Source organism: Gopherus evgoodei, chromosome 3 (genome assembly GCF_007399415.2).
Source record: "Gopherus evgoodei ecotype Sinaloan lineage chromosome 3, rGopEvg1_v1.p, whole genome shotgun sequence".
Taxonomy (NCBI): domain Eukaryota; kingdom Metazoa; phylum Chordata; order Testudines; family Testudinidae; genus Gopherus; species Gopherus evgoodei.
In genome coordinates, this window is record NC_044324.1 from 69,130,422 (window position 1) to 69,155,345 (window position 24,924).

General features: G+C 41.1%; 1 protein-coding gene across 1 annotated transcript in view; it reads right to left on the reverse strand.

Annotated features, from left to right (window-relative positions):
- The window catches only part of FILIP1 (filamin A interacting protein 1), a 152,179-nt gene extending 139,481 nt beyond the window's left edge, over positions 1-12,698 (reverse strand). Inside the window, 1 exon segment of the mRNA XM_030555780.1 lies at positions 12,308-12,698. The gene's annotated coding sequence lies outside the window, so the exon portion shown is untranslated.
- Positions 12,699-24,924: the final 12,226 nt, after the last annotated feature.

A 24,924-nucleotide genomic window follows, 5' to 3' on the forward strand; every position in this document is an offset into this window, starting at 1 on the left:
GAGGGCATGCTCAGTTGTTTTTCAGCACCACATAGCTGCTTGATTCAAGGAGCAATCCTGATTCAAAGAGTGGCCTAGGTAGGAAGACGGGGACACTTGTGTACTGCTCAGTTTTCCAAGGGTCACTACCAAAAAAGCAGAACAAAGAGGACTTAGTGGCTTAGTAGTCTATGCTTCAGCATTTAAATTAGACTCACTGGACCAACAGATCCAAATTTCAACGTTCTTTCCTGGTAGATAGATGGACCATACAAGCTATTGTCTGGAGAACTTCTGATGACCTTTTGAAGACAATGTTCTCTGTGTACATAAAATAATACCATGGCATTCTTCATCAAAATTGTGGTGTTTCCATTGTGTCCCTGAGAAGGACTGTTAAACAGTTTGCAGACTGGTTGGCTTGCTACATTTCAGTGGTACCCTATGGCATGCATACAGATTTATAGCATTGTTGATCCTTCAGAAAACTAGTCATGACGGGGTCAATTTTGAGCAGTCTGGAGACTCACACTTTAAGGTGAATTGTATATTGTATGTTGTGCCATAATGTTAGCAGGTCTCTTTCCAGCAGGGCACAGCCAATTCCCATTCCCCTCTCTTCTCTTTCTTACAACTAAATGTAATATCTGTCTGAGACCCTCATTTCTTTACCCTCCCCCTGCCCTTCCTTAGGTGTTCCTTCTCTCACCCATCCCAATGTCTCTTCCAGTTGGAAGGCTTCTCAAAGTTACAGTAGCTTTCATTGTTGCTCTAAAGAAAATTGTGAGCTCTCAGTGGTTTGCTCTCTGAACAGTGCTAGCTTGACTGCTATTGGGGGTTTCCACTTGTCCTGGACCTCCACCTTTTGTCTTCCTCTGGAGGGAGCCTCAGGACAAGGAAAGCCCTCCCAGCCATGAAATCCAACGTGACCCTTTACCCGCTAAGAACGATCTCCCAGATTTCTTGTTCCCAAGCCCCTTGGTCTTAACCGGCTAGCAGGTCTCTATTGGAAGTGGCTCTCCTCGGTAGCAGCAACAACTGCTAATTTGCAACAGAGCCTTCACACTGATATCTGCCTTCTGCTGTGTCTCAGCAACTGAGAGTGCGACCCCCGATCTGTTCGCTCTTCAGACTGTGATTAACATGTGAACGTTGGACCTTCCACTAAGCTCAGACTCACTCTCCCTTCTCTCTAGCAGCATTGCCAACCCCAAGCATTCAAACTTCAAGTCAAAATCCAAAAATTGAGGTTGGCTGGAAAATCATGACATTTAAAGCAATAATTTGGGGTTCTTTTTTCCCTTCTGATACTGGAAAGTTTAGGATTCATGTTTTTTACCTGATTCCAGGAGCGGGGGCTCTAACAAAAATGCCAAATATCATGGTACTGTACTTGTGATGAAATTGTGAGAGATGACAATATTGTTTAGCAAACTGTAGGTGCCGGACTGTGACATTTAAACCTCTCTCGTCTCACCAAACTGAGTGCACAACTCAGGATGACAAGATTGTTTTACAGGATTGTTTTTTCCCTCACAGGTTCATTGGTCCCCTTCCCTTATCCTCCAGGGCAGTTTTCCCTCTGGCTTTCTAACTTAGCTAGTGGAACCCAGGGCCCTCTCGTTAATTAGAAACTTTGGTGTTCCTCTCAGCTATTGGGTTAGTCTGTCTTCTCCTGTTGGCTGATTTTGCCCCCAATTTTCTTATCCTTCCGCACTCTCCATCTTGCACCAGACGGCTTTCTGGAGTGCTGTCAGTGGTCTGCTTACCATAGTGCTTCCTTCTCTATAGTAGGAAGTTTTAGAAAAAATGTCTATTGGTGTATATGCAGAGTCAGAGTGTAGAGGAGGTTCTGCTAGCTTCTGATATTTTTACTAATGTACCATTTGTTAACACAGTAGTAAACCCACTGGTAGCTACCCAAGGCCTTCCTATGCATCCCTTCTGCTGCAGCTCTGCCAACTGATATATTTTTCTAAAGCTTCTTAATGTTGACATTACTTAGTTTTTATTTGCATGGGTTTCCCTTATTGCAACATCATGGAGACATCTCATGTCTTCATTTCCCCTCTGATGCTTTCAATGCTGGCTAACTAGCTGTTTTCCCTGCCTCAGAGCATAGGCTGTCCAGCCACACTTCACATTCTGTCTCCTTCCTCTGAGGCTGCATGTTCTTATCCCTCTGATCAATCAGTTTCTCTTCCCTCTTTATGCTGTAGAATCTGCTTTCCAAGATGGAAGAGGGTTAAACTCTATTTTAAGCCCAATATTTGAACCCCTCACACTCTTTAATGTGTTTATCATCTACTCTGCAAGGTAGGGAAGAAACAAGGCACAGACAGACAATGTGACTTGTCCAAGGTCTTACAAGAAATCTGCAGTGGAGCTGGGGACTGAACCTATGTCCCTCAATTCCCAGAAAAGCATCCTAACCCGAGGACCATCCTGCTCATCCATTATTATCCCGAAGATCTGATATCACAGGATGAAAACTGTATAAGAGGAATGGACTGTGCATTCAGAACTTAGAGTGAATAGATCATGAAAGATCATCTGAATTTAGCAATGTGGCCTTCACCCATCAGGATATTGTCTTATTAATGGGAGCCACTTGTCAGATGCTTTGTCATGCCTCAAGTATCTCCACTTTAGTATCCTGAACTCATTGTTGAGCAAAATCTAAACATTGCCCCTCTCTGCATTTATGCCTGGCCCTGGCCCTATCTTTAGGTATTGCTTGCTTCCTCTGAAGGATTTTTTGAGATCACAGTAGCATCTTGTGGAACTGTTCCTGGTATATTTATTTCATAGCCAGCAATCTGGTCTTGCCTGTATCTTGGATTCTGTACCTGTAAAACTCAGGTCTAGCCAGGACAGGTATTGAGCACTGGACAGCTAGTGGGTTTTATTTGTGATGCATCTTTCCTGTGCTTCTTTTATGATGCTTGCACTAATGAGAAACTCACAGTATTTCACATTTTTGCTTTTGCAGCACCTTGTAGGTTCTCAGAGAACTTTGCAGACATGATTGATTTATGCCTCACAATACTATTAGAGCTTGACCTCATTTTGGAGATAGAAGCTGAAGAAGTGAGAGACTGTGTGACTTGCTTAGAGTGTCTTAGAGGTTATGCAGTAGAGCCAGAAATAGAATCCAGGGTCACTCAAGGTAAGCTGTTTGTGTAAAAAAAATCAGTTGACTGTATTACTGTCATTTTAAGTGCTGTAAGTCTAAGCACCAGCGATACTGAGGGCAGCCCCACACCTCAGTCCTCTGGTCTGCTCTTATCTCTTAGTTCTCTAATTTTTCCACCACAAGTGAGTAGATTCCCAATTTTAGGCTTCCATTCCTTTGACCAAAGCTAAAGGGTCTTGTTCTAGAAAGTGTCTTCTCACACTGACATTGGTAAGGAATTCCCTCTGTGCTGGTTTGTCAAATCCCTGCACACCAGTTTTTGGTTTGAGACCTTCAGCCCAAGGCTGGGATGCCTGTTCCTGGGACTGAGAAAAGGGAGTTTGGTTATACATACTTTTTACTTTTCATGCCCTGGACCCTTTGCAAGAGCAGAATGGACAGAGCAATCTTTATCCTAATTGCCCACATAGATTAGGGGCCCTGTCTCCCAGGTTTACTGGATCTTGTATGGAGTACATATGAGCTCTTTCAATATGATCTTCTCTTTCAGAGGCCACCACCTCTATTCAGTGTAACCTTCTTATCCCTCACAGTAGCAAATATGCTTGCTAAATAACTGCATTCCTCAACAAAGAAGCTCTATTATGGTCGAGATGACCTTTCTATAATTGTTTGGGCTGACATATTACAACCTCAGGTTCTTCCCTTCAACAATTCTGCGTTTTGGCAGGTACAAGGGCTTGAAACAACTCTGATATGAGTGTTCCAGCTAGCTCAGCCTTCCAAGGTCCAATGGGCTTTTTTTAAACCATCTTCATACCTACAAATTTTCAGTGCCCTCTTATACAGAGACTCCCTCACTTGAACCTGTCATCTGTGCTTCACAGGCTGTGAGGAACTTGTATGAAAAGTTCCCATGGAGCTGATGATGCTGAAAGCAGGTCCTTTAGTAGTTATAGCCCTGTCTTATCTTATTAGATAATTAAGATCCCTAGTTATTGACTTCCCCTTCTTTGTTTTTTTCACAGGACTGAGACTTTTGTGAAAATTAAGGCTATGTTTGTTGTTGTTTTTCATGATCCAAGCAGAGAGGAAAGAGGACTCCTGGTTTCTAAGACTGCAATTAGTAGCTGATAGAAATCTTGTATAAAATGACTTGTAGCAGATGGGTAAACCTTCTTTGCAGGCTCATTACAGTAGAAGCCTTTCTACTTCTTGGGTTGAGAGAGTGCTGGCCTCATCCCTTTGAAATCAGCAGGGCTGCTTCTTGGTCTTTGCTTCACCCCTTCACCAACCACTACCAAGTGAACCTAGACACATCTGCAGAGACTTTAAACATGAAATGGCTGAAACTACTACTCAGGTTAACCAGTGTCGCCTCTGGGGACAGCGTTTGCCACATCTGCTTGCTATTCGGTTCCTCAGCAGGACAGGAGTAGAAAGAGATTTCAACATGGGAAGTTTACTCAGCCATGAAAGAGTTTTTCAGCATTCCCTTTCTTCTATCCAGCATCCCTGCTGCACTTCCCTATTTACATGTTCATTTTACACTCCCTCTCTCTGATAGTCCTGGTGTTTGAACTACCTAGAAGGATGAAAGGTGAACTCTGCTTCCATATATTTTCAGGCTTTTGATTTTCTTTAGCTCCTTGCTTTCTGGTAGATGGCACCCTAATTCTAACTGTGCTGCACTGCAGGAGGGAAAGAAGGAGGGATGAACAAACTCCTTTACCATAAGCAATCTTGCCCTAAGAACACTTTTTAAGTAAATGAGGACAGCAAAAGGAAAAAACACAGCTTTCAACTGCTTTTTTGCCCTTATGTCATTTCTGTTAGTACTTAACAAAAAGGAAACAAATTGTTTCACTGTTACTACTGAAATCCTGAAACTGTGGCCAGAAAGAAACCCTGGACCTTCACTCTGCTCTACTCTGTCTCTGTGGCACAGTGAAGAGGATTGATTCCAATCCACTTTGCTACTAAGGAAGTATCTCTCGTTCTACTATGTTCAAGCCTTCTTGATCCAGATATGATGGGAGACATGAGAGGAGTTTAGAGAAATGGGATTTGGGGCAACATTGTGTCTCATGTGTTTATCACCTGACTGTGATACTAGCTGGACTTGTCCTGACTTGCGGTAGCTACTGCTGAATCTGGCACTGGCTCCCAGTGCCTCAGTCTTGTGGCTCTGAAAGGGGAACTTGAAGAACCCCTACCAGCTCCAGACTAGGACACCTTGCTCTGCATACAGGGGATCTCTCCTTATTCTGCCCCCCTACAATCAACACTGCTCAGGGAACTCTCTGCCTGGCATTTCTCACCCTGGGGCTAACAATTAAAATAAAGGGTATTCTCTTATGTTACAAAGAGTTTTTCCAGAGATGGCAATTGAACTCCTCACCCATTTAAACTAAACACTGCTCTACTCTGCTTTTGGTAGAGGGGAGCTTGCTCCTCTGGAGGAGAAATTAGAGAAGAGAAGTGCGATGGGAATAAGCACTGTTATCTTTGAACAGAGTTGTGATTTTACAGGTGGTATGATCATAGTTACTGTCTTTTGACTAGTAGGGGTTTCTTCAGCATTTTATGTGCTGATTGTTTAGATAAATGAGATTTTTGGACAACTGAGGCTTAGACAAACAAGAGTTTGAATGTACTTGAAATGACAGATCTCTGCCTAGAAGCTATTGTGAACCATTCAAGGCTAACCACAAATGCTTTGCCGCTTTTTCATTTGTGCCCGGGACTACATCTTTTAATGGCACAGTTAGTCTAGTGAACAATCTACATTATACAGTAGAAAGATAATAATAGCACTTGAGTCACATAGCAAGATACTTAGGGGGCTTAAGAGTCCTGTCTGCAACACTCACAAACTATGAACAGGAGGGCAAATCACATAATTTTATTTTCTTTTAGTTTGTGTTTGTCATTACAGTAACTACAAAGCTAATAGAAATTGCATCATTTCATTAAACATTCAGGTTGCTTCACTGAAATGGCATCATGAACTCACCACCCCTTCTCCTTCCTGTTGTTGTCAAGCTGTTTGTCATTTAGTTACAAGGATGGGTACTAAAATAACTTTAGACATGAGTGCATTAGAACTATAAGACTCATGTAAGGGTCTGGGGGAAGACCTTCTTTTCAAAGGCCTCTTGGATAAACAAGGCAAGTTTGCAGTGATTCAGTTGTGCTGATTTCAGGAATCTGCTGCTTTCAATCACATTAATTTAGTTTACATTTTCAAAAAAAAATGTAATCCATGTGATAAAGTAATGGAAATTCTTGTAGTAATGCTACAGTACCTTTTTACTTAAAGTGACACTCTTAAAAACAAGTTAATAAAATTCTCTACTTACAACTGTTGTAATTGTAACACCAGTAGAATCTAATTTTTCAGTTGTTTAATCTGTTAGTTTTATAAAGCAATGATATATGAGTGTGCATATATATATTTTCTCATGTATCTCTCAGTTAAATAGCTGAGAGGTTGGCGCGCAAAAAAAAAAAACCACAAACAAAACAAAACCATCCACTTCATCCCTAAATCCTATAGACTTTAGGGAAGAAAGATGCCCTTCAGATAAGAGACATTAGGTTCTAAAATACAACTTTTACTCTTTCAGTAGAACAAACCTTAGAACAGCATAAATCACACAACATTATACAGACTGACATCATTTCCCCAAAAAAGGAAGTGCAACAAAAGCAGCTCTTACTGAACTGAAGTGCTGCTGGGGTTTAAATCAAACTAGAGCTTATTGAAACTTCACTGTGGGTTTTTCTGTCCTCGGATTCCATTGGTTAATATCCAGATGGGATAGGTCTCTTCATATATTATTTTTAAAGTTTTATGAAGCAAAATGAAACTCTTCAGTTATTGTACAGAAATGTCCTCAATACACTCCCCTCCCCTTAATTCTGGCTTGCTCATGTCAGCTAAGCTGCAAAAGGTGGCCATTTAAGGGAAAAAATACAAGCTCCAGCTTATTTCCCTGTAGTTTGCATGTTTTTCTCCCACTCCCTCAGCAATGCATTCTGTGATGCCAGATAGCATTTTTTAAAGGGAAAAAAAAACAAACACTTCTGATTAACTTTTAGCTGCTAATGGCACATCTGCAGAATCAACGAGGTTTCCATTAACACAGCCTATTTTCTCCCTTTTCCTCTCAATTCAGTAGTATTACAGTTAGCAATTTCCTGTTCATTGGGAAAATAAATAAGCAATAGGGTTTTATTGCTACACAACACTGACCTCCACACACATCGTTTTTAAACCATTCTTTGATTGTTTTAATAACCATGGGACAGTTAAAATGTCTCTTGGAATGAAGGAAATTCATAAATTGCAGAAATATTGTATAATTATGCTTTTAAGCTATGTGTTCTTCATGGCAGGACCTCTGAAAAGTGCCTAGCTCATTATGGTGGCTATTACAATCTATATGATCTTATGAAGTCATCTTTGAATCTAGTACTTGTGGCTTTTGCTTCTTCTGGGTAAGATTTGGAGAGGTACACCAACAAAAGCATCAAGGCAAATGACATAAAATATCTTAAACAGAAAAAATCCTTTCATTCCCATTTAGTATGCATTTATGTAAGCACTGACTTTTTCCGCCTGACCTGGTAATGAATAAAAGTCAGACAAAAGTACAATAGTATTTGTGGGGAAATGAAAATGATAGATCTAATAATTTATGCTTCCCCAGAGGAACTCTATTCCCAAATACATTAAGCACACGGAAGTCTTCAGTTACAGTTATTAGACTCAATCCTGCTCCCATTGAAATTAACAACAAAACTCCCATTGGGAGTCTTTCTTGAGAGCAGCATCAAGGCCTTCTACAAGAAAATATAGGTATAAGTACCCTGCCACCCTTTCCTCCCCCTCCCCACCCCACAGCCACAAAACAATAGGCCATAATCTGGATTATGAATAATTTATATTTCAGTATAACCAATTCTATAAAGAACAGTAGCTGCTGAGTGACAAGAGAGAGCTTGAGAAACCCTAATTCTTTTCTAGAAACCTGGCTTCCACTCCCGTTGTGTATCCCCGGAACTCAACAGCACTGCCTTTCCAAACAGGATTCTGAATATCAGTGTATACATTCTTCTGCCACTTTTATGTGATGAGTGGATTCTGAAATTTGTCAAAAATAAGTGGACAGATATTTTTAATGGTCAATGGGCAATAGATGAATGGAAATATCCCCATGGCAGATCTTTGTTAACACATTAGGATAGAACTGAAAACTGAGTTTGTGATTTATATACAGAAGTACTAAATGGGCTTTTTTATTTTAATGGAACCCTTATAAAATCATTGTCACAAATAATTTTCTGTTTAATTATAGTTCTTAATACTTGTTCAGCATTTTCAGATACTAAATTTCCTCCATGTCATTTCATATTGGATTTTATACAGCTACCTTGCTGTGCATGGTATTTTACAGACATGCAAGAGGACATAGTCTCACCCCAAATAGAGTTGACGTTCTAAACCAGGGATGGGCAAACTATGGCCAGTGGGCTGGATTGCGCCCCATGAGGCATTTTAAGCCAGCCTGCAAGCCACAACATACGGTTTTGCCCTGCTCCAGCACTCCAGCCAGGGCGCAGGGTCAGGGGCTGCACCACGTGGCTCCAGGAAGCGCGGCATAGCCCCGCTCTGGTTTCTATGTGCTCCAATTGCCCCCTCCAGTGCTCCAATGGGAGCTGCAGGGGCGGTGCCTGTGGATGGGGCGGTGTGCAGAACCACCTGACCGCACCTCCATGTAGGAGCCAGAGAAGGGACATGCCACTGCTTCCAGGAGCTGCTTGAGGTAAGCGCCACTTGGAGCCTGCACCTCTGAATCTCTCCCCGCATCCCTGCCTCAACCCTGATCCAGCTCCCGCTCTCCAGACCACTTGATCCTAGCCCAGATCACCCTCCTGCACCCCATACCTCTTATTCCCAGCCTCACCCCAGTGCCTGCACCCACTCTTGTACCCCAACCCCTATTTTGTGAGCATTCACGGCCTGCCATACAAGTTCTATTCCTCGATGTGGCCCTTGAGATAAAAAGTTTGCCAACCCCTGTTCTAAACTAATATGATGAGAAACAACACTAGACTATGAGAAAGGAAGGCGAGAAACAGGAAACTAGGGGGAAAGTAAAACAGCTCTTGGGAAAAGATTATTTACAAAGAATTCAGCTGCTCTATTTTTGTTCAACGTTCCTGTGGGGGAGTGGATATTTGTTTGTTAATAACTAAGCACTTAGATCCCAGAGGCATGGTTCTACTCCCACTGAAGTTAATGGCAACATTCCCCTTGGCATTAACCATATGGATTTGGCCTCTGATTCAGCAAAGCATTTTGGCATGTGCTTAATTTAAGTATGAGAGTATTTCCATTGAATTCAGTGGAACTACCCACAAGTGTAAAGTTAAGCTTGTGTGTAAATCAATCCCGGATGAGGGCCCTAGCTTCTGCAGCGATGAGCACTATAGATAACCCATGGCTTGCTAGATTAGATTAATGTTTTAATATAGCCACTGACATAAGAGAGGAACCAGATAATACTTGAGCGGAGATTAACAATCCACAGAATGTAAAATGGTGGAGATAGAGGATCTGACAACTGATGTAGGCTAGGGCAGAACTCTGTTGAGCTTTGAAGGTGAATTCAAGGTCTTTGAGCCTGATGTGTAAAGTGACAGGGTCAGAATGGTGGGATAAGATGATTTTAGTTTTGTTTAGACTGAAGAAGAGAGGCCAAAAAGGAGGAAGTTGCTATAGTCAAGATAATTGAGCCATGAACCAGAGTGGTAGCAGTGGATATTGAAGGAAAGGGCTTGGCAGTCTTTAGCACCATTATGACACCATTAGTTTCCAAGTGGCTACAGGTTCTAGAGGCTCAAATAAGGATGCTGTAATACAAAGGACAAATAGATATGACTGAGAAAATGACTATCTGTGCTTATGCCTACTTATCTTCCTAGATAATCTATATGGATAAAAATAGAGGCAACACCTGAAGAACATTTTCTGTTCAATATAAAATTTAAGCTGGTTTCCATTCTGAAGAATAGTCAAAGCTATAAACAATCACAATGAAACCAGCTGCTGAATGGCTACATTGCATATTTCACAGAGTTGATTGGAAAATCCCAGAGCCTCTTTCTGGACACCTGTTGAGAAGAGTAATTTTAGCCTTCGTGCCCATTTTAAAATGGAAAGAGAAGGCAAAAGAATGTATAATCATGATTTTTCTCTGGATGGAAGTTGTCAGCAAACTATTTGAAAGTCACCTCATTTGACCACCAAGTTTTGGGGCTAATAAGACTAGCTTCCCCCTCCCCACCCCAAAAAAAAGATTTATGGAGGAAAATTAAAATTACAATATAAAATGACATAAAATTAGTGGCATTTTCTCCCCAAGACTGTAGTTATCCTAAAATGAAAGGTGAATCTGCTGTTTCTTCTCAGCACTTTTAATGAATTATCTATGACTGTATTCAGGAAGAAAAGGACAAGATTTCTTCTATTCTAATATCAATATTAGAATATTAGAAAACAAAATTTAAACAATGAATATTTTCCACATTATGGTTTTCTCTTGAAAAAAAAAAAACTTGCTCAAAATATATCTATGCTCTCATGAAGTCTCAGAGTTTCCACTGTGAGCTTGAAAGAGGTCACAATAGAGCTGAAATAATTACCATTATTAACTTACAGGGTCACTAATTAACATTACATGCAAAAGAGTTTATTTCTAAACAAGAGTGTGCCCCTTTTTTGGGAAATAAGCTGGTAAAAATGTAAAACATGATTCTTTTCAGAATTCTTTCCTGGCCCAGCACTTCATCTTTTCCACTGTTTCACTGGCAGTTATATCCCCTGGCACTGCCAAGTCAGAACTGGTTTAGTGTATTGTTAGTTTTATCCAATTTGTAAACATTTCACAGCTGAACTGTGGTACTGACGTAATGTATCTAGTATGCTGGGATGCATCTAAAATCCATTTTGATAAAATAAGAGACTCTAAACTTCCTGCAAGTGTCTCAGAGCCTAGACCTTGAGTGTCAAACAAGGTAGAGGACCCAGTCAGCATATTTCTACTAAGAGAATCCCAGACTACAATCTCTTGTCCGTGCTAAAGGGATTTTTATTACTCCCCTAGTAATCTTTGCCTTCAGACCTTAATTGGTATGGTACAGGGAATAGCTTTTGTAATGAGTACATATTCCTTATCCATAAATGATAAAGTTCCCCTCTGTATAAAGAAAGCAGCTTTAGAAGGATGTGGGTTAGTTTTTATTGGACCAAGCTGCTTTTGTCAGTTTTGACATAGACTAATCACTCTAAACAATTCCTGCTTAAATTACTTAGCAGTTCATGAAGCTGAAGGATACATTTTTTGAACAGATTTCTCTTGAGCTGTTAGGGGAAAAGGTTTAAGTACTGACTATCTTCTCCATTATTTATTTTTTAAAAGAAACAATCAGTTAGTGGCATGCAAAAAATTACACAGTTTAAGAACACTCAGGTACTAAAATTATAAGGACTTTTTAAGAAGGCTCTGATCTGCAATTATCCAAGCAGCAATTTGATATTATACATATCAGAGTAGAAGCAGAAGCACTTAGAGCTGTTGTCACAAGGGCAGAACAAAATGTACCAGGTGACACTAATGTGCTTAGAGTATGGAAAAAAAAAAACAGAAAAGTAGAAAGCAATAGGTCACAAGAACATACATAGTTCAGCCACTGTATGGCTATTTCCTCTGGCTTATTACATAGGCTGTTAGTTTTTATAGCGGTTAAATTTCTGGCTGCTAAGGGACAATAACCACTTTATTATTGAATCTTGGTGTGTCTTCTGACAGTATGAGTTTACAAAAACAAATGTTGAAAGTCTCAATCCATATTCCTTTTTCATGTGATTACTAGCTAGTGTCACAAGTCTCGTTTCAACCAAGTTTCAAAAAATGGTCTGAACAACAGTTTGATTCTCTATTAAAACAGCCAAAAAAAAAAAAAAAGACACGCTTAACTTCCTATTTTAGCTTTTCTTGACTGAATTTTTCCAATCAGCAGAAGAATGATCACAGGAGGAAAAAAGACAAGCAGCTTTCACATGAAAATATATAAATCACATCTTACAAAGCTAATGAATTGGAGTAGTTAGTTCATTCTTACCTGACAGCAGTAGGACCCTAGGAACTATCCTACAATGTCAGTTTGTTCTTTGTAGATCACAGCAGCTTGCTCCACACTACACAGGCAGATTTAAGACCTGGAAAAGTGTCCAGTGCAGAAGCACCCAGAGAGATAAGCTTTTCCCACTCTTCTAGGTCTACCAGCAGTTGAAGTAATGCAGAAAATAGGGTAGGGAGCAGAAGAGGAACGTAGTTTCTTCTCACAGAAATCCCAATCAGGAGAAATAGGAGGTATGCCGTCTGTCTGTCTCACACACAGACTTCTGTTTAAAAAAAAATTTCAAACTGTTGCTAGGTGGTGTTAGGCTTTGGCAGTTTAGTTCTCAGATTGTATTTCCCCTCTTCTGCTCTCTTCACACACTGTTACAGCAATGACTTTGTTGAGCTCAGCTCCCTTGTTCTATATTTAACCAGTGTTCTCAGCAAGTCAAGCCTGTCAACAGCTGAGAAGTTTGAAGCAGGCTTTGCTGAGTTCCTCAGCTGCTGAGTTATCAGTGGATGTAGAACTACATTGCCTGACTACTACGTTAATGAAAACTTGTGGTGAAACTGTCAAATCTTTTTAATGCCTTCCAGTGACTGCACTGGAGTAATTACTGTTTTAAGCAATACATAGAAGTTCTGTATTTGGGAATATATTTTGGAACGTTAGAAAGATACTTGTGTTGATACTCACATTAACATCAAATCAATTTACACAGTAAGGAGTTTAAGAAAACCTAGCATGTTTGTAATTTGAAAGGTATTCCCAGTCCTTGCAAAAAATCAATCACACATTGGGAAAACATTTTAAAATATGTTTATTCTGAGTAAATGAGTAAACCATTTTCTGTTTGCACAGTTCAAATGTATCAAGCTGGCATGGAGATATAATGAAAGGCTTAGCTAGAAAGTGTTCAGAGTCACGTTTATTATGAATCAGACAGTATCAGCTGTCTTCTTCCACTTGAACCTTGCTGTTGTGATCCATCCCTTCATTACCTCCACACTGGAGTAGGTCACCTCTCACTAGGAACGAAGGTGAAAGCCGGAAAAACTCCAATTTGTGCAACACACAACAGGCAAGAAAGAATCAGGAACACATCACAATAGGGCTCTGCTCACTACACTGTCTCTGCATTTGCTTCTGGATCTAAATCATTGTCCTAGTTCTTAAAGTCCCTTAACAGCTTGAAGTCTGACAACTTTAGAGATTGCCTCTCTATCTATAAACCATTGACACAACTACACTGTCCAGGGAAGAGAAGCTGCAGTTGAGAGAGATCAGAGCATAGTTCTCCAGTGCTGGAGTGACATTTTCTGCAAATGGCCCCTGGCAGTAAAACTCTTAACCACAGGAGTTCAGTCTGAGTCCAGCCTGTTTTTAGGATGCAATTGAAAAATTAATCTCTTCCCCAAAGCCTTTCCACAGTAACCTTCCCTGGCATCTTTCCTTGTGGTCTGAGGAGGGGGAGAGAAGGAACAAAGAATAGAGTGGAGAATAAAGGAGAAAGACACACTGGGAAAAATACCGATTCATTTGTTATTAATTTGTTTATGGTAGTATCTCCTATGTGCTAATCACTTTCCAGACAAGCTTGGCAAAAGAAAGGAATAGTTCCAACTCATAATCCAAGGAATCAGACAAGTAGACAAGACTGAGGGGGGACATGATAACAGTCATCAAGTACTGTATGTAAAAGATTGTTATAAAAAGGAGGGTGATCCATTGTTCTTCTTAACCACTGAAGACAGGACAAAAAATAATGGGCTTAAATTGTAGCAAGATAGATTGAGGTTAAACATTAGGAAAAACTTAACTCTACAGGTAGTTAAACACTGGAGCAAAGTTACTTAGGGAGCTTGTTGAATGCTCATCATTGGAAGTTTTGAAGAGTAGGTTAGACTCCAGTCCCCTGCACCAAAGCAGAACTATCGAGGTCCCTTCCAGTCTTGCAATTTTGTGATTCTATGATATTACCCTTAGCTTGTGTTCTTGGTGCTTAGACCTCGTATTGATGGATTATAAATACTCTCTATGCTTAATGTGTCAAGTAGACTTTATTTTGGTGACCTAGTAAGAGCTAATACTTTCTCATTGTATATTTAAATATTTGGCTTGGGTAGAGGAATAATAAGACTAGAATATAGTTAAGAATTTTTATAAGTACAGAGATCACTGGTTCGTGGAATTTATCTAAGTATTAGAAAACATTCAAGTCAGGAGATTTGGGTCCTATTCAAAGCCCAATGTCATGTACTCACTCTTTGAACTTTGACAAGTCAATACAGCACCATTTTAAAAGAAGCCTCAAATTTTGAGTGCCTCAAAGTTAAAATTGAGTTACATAAAATCACTGAACACTTTTTTGAAGATTTTGGCCTTAACTTCCCTGTTAATGGATATGCTACTGCCAATATTGCACTAACTACAATAAAGTTCAAGCAAACAATACACTAACACTGAATTCTTATGAAAATTCAGCTTTAACTCACCCTTTCCACTTTAGGAGGTGCTACAATATGGGAGACCAATAAAATCACCCAGGCCAGTGGTTTGCAACCTGTGATGAAAATCTTCTGATGAACTAAATCTGCTCAGCATTGTGCAACTGCAACCTTAGCTGCCAGAAATGCACCATAAAGTAGTGTGCAGTTCCTGTAGGGCAATTACTAGTGTGCAATAAAGTAGTGTGCAATTCCTGTGCCAAAACTATTGTGGATTGTTGTGTTACTTAAGTGAAAGTTATGTTGTCAGGCTCTGTTATTTCAGTTATTCAAAAGTAGTATTTTACCTTAGCTATTTTAGCATTTAGCCAACAAAAATATAGCATTTAGAGGGACTTCTCCAGATAAAATGAAATAAACCAAAGATGGCCAGGAATACATACAAAGGTATGTAAGTTGGTAAAAAACATAAGTTACATACATTCATAGCTTTTAAGATCCTCTGGCACAATGGAACTCTCAACATAACAGTAAAGCTCATCTGAGTCGAAACAGACCTTTCTACAGAATGGTCTGAGACTGTGGAGTAAACTCCCTAATTAAAAAAGAAAATGTCCTCTGTGATGGGTTGAGCTAGTTGGGAGGCCCTGTTGAGCCCAAAATGTCCACCAATTGATATAAGCTCTCCTGAACTACCTCCATTTGTATGTCCATGGAGGAAGCTACCCTCATAAATAAGTCCTGTTCTGCCCTGTAATTATCCTGAAGAGGTGAGGACATACTGGACACCACTGCCTCAGCAGGGAATGGAGAGGAGGTACCCAAAACAGATTGAGGTGGAGCCTCCCATGTTTCTTCCGATAGGGGTTCTACTGGGACAGTTTGCTTGTACTAAGTATCAGGAGTGACTTTGCATGCCTTCTCACATGAACTATCCCAACATCTACTCAGGGATCTGGAGGGATAAGGGTCTGGAGAGGATCTGGTGGTGGGAGGAAACCTTCACAAATTCCAGTACGGCCATTGGTTAGGCATTGGAGCCAATCTCTTATGTGCCACTCCACCAATACAGAACCTCTGCCGAGTATCAGGGGTGAAGATCCCTGGATGGAGAGTGACAGTTTCTATCCTGAAGCCACGACGCATAAAAGCCAACCTCCAATTAGGAAGATGAACCCGAGTCACCCAACTAAGGGGATGTGGTACCTCAGTCTCAAGGAGCATCATCAAGATGCCAGAGATAATGGTAAACAAGACAGCCTATTAGACTTGTCCCTCGATGGATCCAGGTGAAGAGATACAGGAGGGTATGAAAGAGGCCACAATACTGAAAGTTGAGCTCTTCCTGCGGGTAAGTCAGTCTGAGGGTTTAACGTTACTAGACAAAATGTCTCCTGAGTTGCTGCGAAGGCTGGTGCTGAGAGACACAGGACATCTCATACAGACGCATATGCATCTGGCATTGTTAACACTTAGAGGTTCGACTGATGCTGCTGATGCTGTTGCATCAAAGGGTTGGTGCTGTAGTAGCGGCTCGTCTCAATGGCACTGGCATTGATGCTAGCATCAACAAATCCACCCGAGGTGCTATCAGTACCAGTGAGAATTTCCTCTCCACGTGCACTCTACCCTGCTTTCCTGCTTTGTTTATTGGTTGACAGTGCCAAGGACCTTTATCTTTTAGAGCAGTGTTTCCCAAACTTGGGAAGCCACTTGTGTAGGGAAAGCCCCTGGTGGGCCGGGACGGTTTGTTTACCTGCCATGTGCGCAGGTCCGGCCGATCATGGCCCCCACTGGCTGCGGATTGCTGCTCCAGGCCAATGGGAGCTGCTGGAAGTGGCAGCCAGTATGGTCCACACCGCTTCTTCAGTGTAAACACATAACAGGTATATTTATAACAGTTAAACCAAACTAACAGAAGCCTACCAAAAGAAGACAATTCCACTGCACATGCTTCTATGTCTGGGGAGAGGATGAAAGAGCAAATACCACATGACGGATGTTGTCACATTGTTTATGCACTACTGGAAGGCGTTCAAGAACTACAATGGATGAGAGTGGTATAAAAACATATACAGAATAGAATTAAAGCCAGAAGAAACTATTATGATAATATAATCTGACCTCCTGAACAATATAGGCCATAAAATTTACCCATCTAGCTGAGTAATTTATGATTTAACTATAGCACATCTTTTAGAAGGATTTTTAAAATCAAGACTGGATCTCCAAGTGATGGAGAATTTACCATATCTGTTCCAAATGTTAATTACACTCAATGTTAACAAAAGTAATTGCAATTTATTTCCACCTTAAATTTTGTCTACTTCAATGTCTAGCCACTGGATCTTGTTGTGCCTTTGTCTGCTAAGTTAAGGAGCCGTCTAGTACAGTAACTGATGTCTTCTCCCTACATACATTATAGATGCTAATGAAGTCACTTAACTTTTTCTTCAGTAAACTAAATATACTGAGGACTTTTAGTCTCTAAGAAGACATTTTCCATACTATGAAAAGGAGCCATTCAGATTATTCCCATCTATAAACAAAAGCCTAGTGCTCCAAATCTGACACATTGGATTATACAAGGAACAATCTGAAAACTTAAAATATCTGCTTAAAAGGCTGCTTGAAATTTGCTTCATAAGGATCACAGTAGTCTTGCAATTTCAAGTATTTATTGGTGCACTGTTCAACACTCAAGGGTATTACACTGAATTTCTACAGAATTTTAATATAAAAATCATCTTGTATGTAACACCAGAATGAAGCTCACTTTCTTAACTCTCATTCTAAAGGGTCAGAAAAATGGACAGAAGCAACAAGCTGATATATGACTCTTTTCAATCACATGCAAAGGATACAGCAAATAACATTGTAAGCATTGTTCTTCCTCAATAAAACAAACATTTCACTTTTTAGTTTCGTCTCGTGCTGTAACAAGAAGCAAGTTATGAGGTGGATGAGGACCTGATAGAGCATCTTTTTCATTGCTGATTAATTCTATTCAGGGTAGTTAATCCCATACTGGTTTTGAAAAATCAGACAAGTTTTAAGACTGCTATAGCTTCACTGAAGTGATTTACACTACCTCAGGGTCTAGCCACCTATCTTTAAAAAGGCTTAATTTCTCTTTATCATCTCCTCTTCATTAGGTCAAGCAACTTGCAAGCAAGCCCAAATTACTCAAATGAACATTTTTATTATTTACTTCATAATATAAAAGTAAGAAGAACCAGGGAAAGGTTTGTTTCCTATAGCCCTGCTCTTTACTGTCTCTCCTACAATATTGTTGCCCCATGGCCCAGGGGGATAGGCAGTATTCAAGGCCTTGATGGGTTGTTTCCATTAGGAGAATAAACTGATTATACAAGTCAAGTATTGCTTTGATGCAATCTTGTTTGTTTATAAAGAATGTACACAAAGTCATTTTCCCTAAACATAGTTGGCAGGACCGGCTCTAGGCAACAGCAAAGCAAGCATGTATTTAGGGCGGCACATTTCCAGGGGCGGCATTCCGGCCGATGTCTTCAAAAATTCCAACATCAAGTCCCAGCTCTCCTTGAGCAACAAAGTGCCCACCAACTGCATGGATGTGGCAGCAGTGACCCTCCAGGCTACTGCTACAAAGTCTGCCTGACCCCAGAGTCCACCAAGAGTGACTTCATGTTCCTAAAGCCCTACAGCCCAAGTGTCCCGAGGAACAATGAAAAAGCCACCGAGAACTTACCAGAGCCGGGAAGCCCCGAGCAGCCAATAACACCATCAGTGCCACCAGCCAGGTAACCCTGGGCTGCAGCACAGCCAATAGGGCTCAGTGAGACTCCCCAGGACAGAGGGCCATGAAATATCCCTTCAAGGATTAGCCCGGCTTTCCCCATTCTTCTCTCCCTTCCCCTGCCCTCTTGGAAACGCATCTGAACTGGGAGAAATCCTTTCGTTCAGGCACAACTTTTTAAAGATAATTACCCGGCCTTTTGATCAAGTAGCAGTGTTGGAATTAGTACCTGTCAGACAGCAGGCAATTCTCCAGAACACTCCTTACCCATTTCAGTTAATGATTTGAGGAACGTCAGGCTCATTTTAAATTAGCGAAAGTAGCAGAAAGTGCTCAGAAGCAGCAGCCCAGCTCCTATTAAGACTGAAATACAAAGTGTGCCCAGGGAAGCCAATGGCTGTCTCAAGAGATAACCGTCCCCTTCCAAGGGCTCTCGCTTAGCCTCCAATTATGGCTGCACAACCCTGTAGCCTTCCTTCAAGAGACCCAGACGTGACACCAGGGCAGCAAAGCAAGCAGTGATTTAAGCCTCTTGAAATTTCACTCTCTGTTCTGTATTTCCCCTCCACACATATTACAGGAGGCACAAGTTACTGAGGTGTTCTAGTGGCCCAGGGAGCTTTTCAGCTCCTTTGTCTCAACAAAAAATTCAGGCAGATACACTCGACTCAAGCAGATTCAGATGCACTCATTGTCCAATCCTGCATCAGTACCACACCCAGTCAAAAAACAAAACAAAACATTGCAAAGTGAAAACATGTGTAAAATCCCCCAACAGGGAGAAGGGAGCAGCAAAAAAATGCTTTGCTTGGGGCAGCAAAAAACCTAGAGCCGGCTCTGAACGTTGGAACAAACAGTAGGCAGTTTCCTTGCTCACAATTTCCAAGCCTGCCTTTCCACCCAGTACACTGCCCAAAAGCGCCTCTGTTGGTTTCCTCCAAAGGCCACAATCACACTGCTTCCCTTGCTGTTTGCTCACTGTCTGGTTCCCTTCTGCTTCTCACACACAGAGACATATAGCTCCATGCATCTATGCCCCAGCACCTGCATTTTCAGTCAGTTCCAGGGAAAACCCTGTCATTCTGAGCAGCATCTTGTTCAGTTCTTCCCATGTGCTCCAGCGGCTTCTATTGTTTCAGCTATCTTACTCCATAAGGGAACTTAATTTCTTCCTCCATTTAGCTTGAAATGAAAGGTGGCTAATAATCCATCAGCTTCTTTGAGTTCTGCGATTGCTCACAGATCGAAGACACACTTTTGGGCAGCCATCAACACCTTCCAGCACAACAACGAATGATTCATCCACAAGTAAAACGCAGCAACCTCTGGGGTGAAACATGGCAATTTTAGTGCACTTTTAACACTGTATATCAGAGAAAGGGAAGAATAATTTTGTCCAAATGCAGCAAAATATTTTAGATCAGCTGAATGAATTACCAAAATTGGAATTTGACTAGACTACCAGGATTAGCACTGCTATTCTTGCAAACAGGGCTCTTTAATGTCCACAAGCGACCAGAACCGTGGCTTTACTTCTCATCCAAAAGGAAGCACCTCCATTAGCACAGTGCCACCTATCAACACGCTGGAGTTTTTGTTCAGTATTAATTCAAAGAGAATTGTACCAAGTACTGCAGCACCAATGCTGCATTCTGACATCACCTGGGTTTTCTTTGGATGCTTCCATTCAAATGCTGACCCACCTCCATCTGCTTTGTTTCAGATATTTGAGATCACCATCTGACATCATAAGGCTACTGTATAACAGAGTTTGTTGGATGAAGCCTAAGTTCACTTCAGCACTTATGGATATGTCTATGTTGTGGCTGGGGGTGTGAATGGCCACTTGTATAAACATACCCTAGCTGTACTTTAGCTAAGCTTGCTAAATATAGAAGCGAGGACACCACAGCACAGGCCTCAACACCAGCTACACAATCTTGCCTGCCTGCCTTTCAGCCCCAGAGCTATGTACTCACTTGTGCAGCCATCACTGAAGCCTGCACCACAGTGTCCTCATTTCTATTTTTACCAAGTTAGGTAGAGTACAGCTACTACAGGCACCTTTACGTAAGCTGCCATTCATTGTACCGGCTACATGTAAAAGTTCCCTATGTGCCTGATTCTGCTGTGGTTCAATGCTTGGGGAGAAATGTTTAGTTTAATCATTTGATTAGTTCATTAGCTTCAGTGGATTTACTCAAGGTATATGCAAGGGCAGAATTTGGGTCACAAATCTCTTTTTAGATATCTGATTATTTATAGTATATGAATATTAGTTTTCTCATAGTAGCCTTTTAGTGAAAAGGGATTATATATTAATATGCCTATCCAAAGTTCATGTTAAAAAAATATCTAAGCTAAGTTCTTGCAAATCAACCTAGGTCAGAACCTGCCTAAAAACCTGCACCCAGCAAGGGTTGGGTCCTCCCCAGTCTAGAGAAAGTGTCTTGGCTCCCTGAAAACTCCCTTAAGACAGGAGTCAGAGGTGCACTCCAAAGGATACAAAAGTACTCTATGCATATACCTCTGCATAGACTGTTTATGCTCTTTCCAAGAATAATCTGTGTGTGTTGACAAGACAGAGGAGAGACTCAGTAAGGATGAGAAGGATGAAGAGGGTATCCAGAATACAGAAATACTTTCATATTTGTGGGGGCATTTATGCACTAGGCCAGAATTTGGCCTTTTGCTTGATTCTATTGTGTGCAATAAATTCAAGAATATAATCTCGACGAAGTATCAGAGAGAGACAGAATTAGTTTAAGTATAAAGAAGAGAGGAATGTATGTACATTAACTTGTGAATCTGTCAAACTGTTCTGCAAACATTGGGCCTTCTGTTTTTGATTTACCACTGTATCATCCTATTTTACATTTTTTGTTTGGTTAGGGAGAGGATTCTGCTTAAGTACTTCTTGCTACTTCCTATTTAACAGTCCCTTCTGTGGCATGTATATGTATGACTTGTCAGTGGTCTTCAAAAGTGAAAAGTATCTTCCACAACATGGTCCTTTTAAAGCAATATTTTCTGGAACACAGTGCTCAAAGTGCAATTTACAGGAAAGGCTAGAGGTAGCATTGGGGTTTTTTATTGCCTAGAGAAAGGCCAGGAGAATTTAAAATTAGTATCAACAAATATAAAAGAAAATAGGAAATAAAACCTTTTATTGCTCCAGAACCCATTATATTGCCCTTACTTTTCCATATTAGCATATGATCCTTCTGTATACTTTGGCACTAAAACCATAAAACACAAAACTACTCCTGTTTTGCAAACAGTAGGAGGTTTGTATCTTTTCAAAAATATTGTTTGGAAAGTATCGTCTATATGAAGCACCTACTCTTGCAGTGATTAGGATAACAGAAAAAGTTATAACATCTTGGGGCTGGAGTTCTCTGTATGCATCTCCCTTTGCCTTCAATAAAACATGCAGGGCCTATCTAGAGAAGAATTTGGCTCCAATCAAGAGATGAGGATAGGAGATAATGAACCAATCTCTTTTTTGTATCAATATTCTAAACCTACTGAATTCTTATTATCTATTGTGTACTCCTAAGAAAAAAGGAAATGAGTAATCATCCTCTTAGTACATCTCTAGCTTTTCTAGTGTGATGTTGCTCAGAGAACCCATCTGAACCAAAACAAACATGCATGACTTTGACAAGCTCACTAACTTGATTGGTCTCTAACCTGTCCCTTTTGGGCAAGTTTATTGAGAAGGCAGTCCTGGCAGTATCTGAAGTACTTAGAAGTCCTTGATCCTTGTAAATTAGGTTTCATTCCTAGGCATACTGTGGAAACTGAGCTAGACTGATTGTTTGCTGGGAGATTCTCCATCAACAAAGTTGATTCTGCACAGTGCAAGACTGTAGTGTTATGCGTATAAGAACAAGGTAAAAAATGGTGAGCAGGACCAGGAGTGCAGAGGAATCTGATTCCGCATTAACAAGACCACTGCTGAACGTCTAGCAAATCATCCCTGGTTTGAAGCAGAAATAAGAGCAAATACGGAACTGTGTACCTGAGTGTCTCACTGCATGTTGAGGAATACACTTCAGAACATAGGACTAGCAGGGACCTCCTGGGTCATGGAGTCCAGGCCCGTTATAGCAGGCAACCCGATCATATAATCCCATTCATAAATTTTTGAAAGTCCGTCTTAAAAACTAGCTAGATTTTTTGCCCTCACGACTTCTATTAGTAGGCTGTTCCAGAGCTTCACTCCTCGGATAGTTAGAAGCCTTCTTCTAGTTTCCAGCCTAAATTTATTCATAGCCAGTTTATACCCATATTGTGCCAGCACTGTCCTTTAGTTTAAATAGGTCTTCTCCTTCCCAGGTGTTTGCCACCCTGGAGTATTTGCAGAGAGTAATCCTATCCCCTCCCATCCTTCATTTTCCTAGGATAAATGAGCCAAACCCTTTTAGTCTCCTCTCATAAGCTAGCCTCCACATTCCATCCCCAAACATGCTGGTAGCCCTTCTCTGCACCTGTTCCAGTTTGAACTCCTCTTTCTTGGGAATGGGTGACCAGAACTGTATATAGCAAGAATTATATATACTGATACTTCAGATCCTAAGAGCCTATGTCACTTTTGAAAATGTGTCGTAGCTGCTAAAGCCACTGTAGGTACTGCTCCATTCAGCATTGCAAGGCCTAAATACCTTTAAAAAATCTGGGCCTACCTATCTAAAGAAAAGTCTCTTGAAATACACATTTTAAATGATACTCAAAACTCAGGAAATGTAAGCTTCATAAATTTTTCTCCACAGTTATTGGATCTCTAATTTTACTCTATTGTACTATTCACTAGCTTAAGCATGACATTTCTTCAGCAAACAGTAAGCTTCCTTCTGACCAGTCTTGCTTACTCACCCATCTCTTTGCAGCAGGCACTAAATCCTTTTGCCACGTTTTCCACATATTTTGTTTCATTAAGGACAGTTTGCTTTCTCAACCTTAAAGAATGCCTTCTAGAAAGTTGAGAACATAATTTTCTCATTTATTTCAATTATACTTCCCTCCTTTTATCACAAAAACATCCCCCAAATCAGTAATCCCCAAACTTTTTCAATTGTGCCTCCCTTACCCAGTCAGTGGGAAGCAGGGCTGGGAGATGGAGGGTAAGTGGGGCAGGACGGGAGAGGGCTGCCAGTATCTCTCCCTGGAGCATCCCTGAGCATTCCTCCAGGTTCCAGCAGCAGCTACTGCTCTTCCTGCCCCTCCCCACCATGGCAGAGGACTTTCTGATAAAAAATTGGCACCTGGCAACTCTAACTGCTGGGGCCAGAGGTCTCAGCTGGGAGCCAGGGCCGGGAGGGGAGCCGGGGCTGGGGCGGAACTGGGGACAGAGCAGGGCTGGGTGGTGCTTCCTCCCCACCCCTAGGGGGCTGGCATAGGCCTACCACACCCTGTGGACGTTCCTCTGTGCCACCTAAGGGGGTGCATCCCGCAGTTTGGGGACCACTGCCCTAGATCATACATTAAGTGCCTGCTGCACAGCTTACCATTATTCGTTGTATACTTCACAGGGAGAGTACTAAGAGATTGCCAGCAAACAACGACCATGGAGAGGTATCACCACTAATCCTGTGGTGAGCTACAAACTGCTTTCCCCACAGAAAAGATGGGAAAAAGTTAAATATCCAAATATCATAATTGCACACTCCGAAATAGACTCAGAGTAGAACAATGTATGTATGACATTGCATAAATAAAACCACCATTCTGAACACAAAGTGCCAAAAGTTCAGAAGTCTGACTTGAGCATCTTCATCCAGGAAATTACCTGTATAATTCTCCTGTAGATGAAGGGTGGGGTATTCAGGGAAGGGTGTGGGGAGCTGGTTATGTCTACTTAGTTCTTTATAAAATAAAAAATGCACAAAGCTCGCTGCTAGCCAAAAGGTACAAGAATCTGAAAAAGAAGAGAGTCTCATAACCTGTAGCTAAAATTTTAGCTTGAGTTTGGCCTGTTCTCTCAACCCATAAGCCCTCTGTCAAGGCTGAATCCCTACTCTGTCACTCCAAGTGCAGAAGGGGGGCCCGCAAGGATTTTTAAAAATTAATACTCGTATTACACTCCCAAGGTTACAGCTTTTCTCTGACTTTGACTTTGGCTTGGTAAATGCTGCCACCACCCAAATGCAACAATCCCCCCTTTGAACCCAGGAAGGAGCACTTGGGAATTCCTCCCTGTTGGGTACTTTCAAGCCCTTTCACCACCCACTCCAGGGAAGAGCTGAGAAAGGAAACAAAGGAAATTTGCTGTGGCTACCAGCTAATCAAACAACATGCACAAACCTCTTAGGACATCAAAAATCCAATCCTGTTCCTAAAAAAGGTAAATATTATTTAAAAAGAAAGAAAATACATCTGGAACTTAGGCT